The sequence below is a fragment of the Sinocyclocheilus rhinocerous genome, unplaced genomic scaffold (genome assembly GCF_001515625.1).
Source record: "Sinocyclocheilus rhinocerous isolate Xijiao unplaced genomic scaffold, SAMN03320098_v1.1 scaffold7751, whole genome shotgun sequence".
In the NCBI taxonomy this organism is placed as follows: Eukaryota; Metazoa; Chordata; class Actinopteri; order Cypriniformes; family Cyprinidae; genus Sinocyclocheilus; species Sinocyclocheilus rhinocerous.
Genome location: NW_015658070.1, coordinates 31,381 through 33,734, shown reverse-complemented (window position 1 = coordinate 33,734; position 2,354 = coordinate 31,381). Strand labels below are relative to the sequence as shown.

At 39.2% G+C, this 2,354-nt stretch overlaps 1 pseudogene; it reads left to right on the top strand.

Moving 5' to 3' along the window:
• The first annotated feature begins 324 nt into the window (after positions 1-324).
• On the top strand, positions 325-1,773 carry LOC107722083 (uncharacterized; annotated as a pseudogene).
• Positions 1,774-2,354: the final 581 nt, after the last annotated feature.

The following is a 2,354-nucleotide window of genomic DNA, read 5'->3' as shown; positions in this document are numbered from 1 at the left end:
TCAGTGGCTCAACTTCAGTTTTGTGAAGCTACGAGAATACTTTTTGAGCGCAAAGAAAATAAAAATAATTTATTTAACAATTCTTCATTTTAATTACTTTTTCTTATTTGTAAGTCGCTTTGGATAAAAGTGTCTGCTAAATGACTAAAAGTAAAGTAAAGTAAAGTAATCTGTGTGGACCAGCCCGCAAATTTTAGAGCACAGACCATGGAATTCCATGGCCAGTCAACATTAACCTCTCCAGCATCCTCAGCATGCTCCTCAATCTCACTCTCTCCCTCACCCACAGCCTCACTCAGCCACCTAATTACTGCTGCAGATTGGGTTGACAGCTTCCAGGTTCCATGGGAGAAGCTTCCTGAAGCCTTGATGCAGTGTTTGGAGAGAGGGAAAAGGCCAAGCCCATGGTTGCGTAGAGAAATGATCAGGATTGTTGCTTCTGAGATGATGCATGCCTGTGCTTCTCCCAATAGACAAGCCTCGACAGAAGTTGCCAAGAAAATGGTTGGAAAGTATCCGCAGTCACTGCAAGGTGTTATAGAAGGTGATGTGATAGGACCAGGATATCACTCACTGGTCAAACAGTTACAAGCTCGAATTGAAAATGTAAAGCGTTCTTCAGTACCACGGATACTAAAGCGCAAACGAGTGTCAGATGAGTATGATACAGATGAAATCCCAGCTGAACGAAGGGCAGCTGTTCAGGACACATATGGCTGCATACAGTGGGACATGAAATTCATGCCAGTGAGTGAGACACTGGAAAGTCAACAGAAGAAAAAAGAAAAATTGAAGGAGCTCAGTGAACAGGCAACCTTCAGTCCAGAGGAGGTAAAGACTCTTATGAAGTACACCTACTTCTCCCAGCGTAAAGCAATAATCAATGGAACAGATCTGCAGTCACTCATGGAAGAGTGGCCTTTTTGTTTAAGGAGATTGGCATGATGGTTCACTTTCATGACCTTACTGGTGTATCACTAAAAGAGACCTTCCTCAGTAATGTGGAGAAAAAAGGAAAACGGGTTCTGGACTTCATGAGAGGCGTTTGTGCAGACAAGAGCAAACAAGTTTTGCAGGCTGTAACACAAAGTCAAAAATGTTGAGAGGACAGTTGGAGGGCTGCTCAGAAGATGTTAAGGATCTGGTGCTCCTCCTACTCTCCTATTTTAAAGAAAAAGAGGAGAACATCTTCTACTATGTTGAAGAAACCTGTACGGCAAAATAAGTACAAGTGGAAAGCTTGCCTGTGACACCATGTGTCATTGTATGTGGTAAGTTCATCTGTTTTACTGAAGGAGCTTGTGCTCATGTAAGAAAAAGAAAAAAAAAAAACATATATATATACATTATATATTGGCTGGTGTGAAGTTATTTTCTTAATATATCTTCTTGCAGGAACATCATGCTATGCTGCAAAGCAATTCATGCTGAGTGTAGACCAAATAATTGTGAACGACCAGTATCCCCACCTTCATCACTGCTGTCTGCATGATGTTTGCAAGCTATTACTGCCTCAATATCCACTATCCTGTGGGTCTGGGCTCCACACTTGAGTTCCTTCAGAGGTATTTTTTTTCTCTCTTTTAGAACAAATTACTTTATCTAGTGGTTGATTTTGAATTCTTGCATTCAGAAAGGTGTTTCTTCAACATCAATCCTGAGAAGGGCACAAAAGTGGAAACGAAGAAAAACAAGAAGCAACTGTCAGTGAATCCAAGAGTCCTCACCCTCATCGCTGATCTCTCTGATCATGAGTGGAGAGAGACATGTTAAATATGTAAAGTGTTACGACATAACACTTAAACAGCACTAGTTGTATGGAACAGTATCCACTTTACTATACCTACTGTTCTGTTAACCACTAACAGAAAAAGTATTCTTTGAGGTTTTGGTTTAACGTTACTGTTTTAATAAGCATTGTTTTTGGTTCTGTTAAATTGACAAACTGGATTATTCCACATTTTGGTAAAAGTTACTAATGTCTAATGATTACTTGAGGCCAATGTAACAGAATATTTTGTTAATTTTTGTTAGAGGCTGCGTTTTTTCAGTTTGGTCGAAAAAGAATTGAGGGAAAGACCAACTTTACTTGCATATTTCTTGATTAAACTACCTGCATATAATGTAATATGTGTTTAATTTTGGCTTTTAACCACTTACTGTGCGCCCCTATTTTTGAGCATTTTCTGAAAAACGACATACCCAAATAAAAATGTCTGTAGCTCTTTTTCAAGAAAAGTCTAGGAATCCTTTCAAAAAGGCTATTTAGAGACTCCATATGGCACTGCATACTACATATACTACATAGGCTATATGTATATCAATTCAGAACTCATCTACCCATGAAACCACAC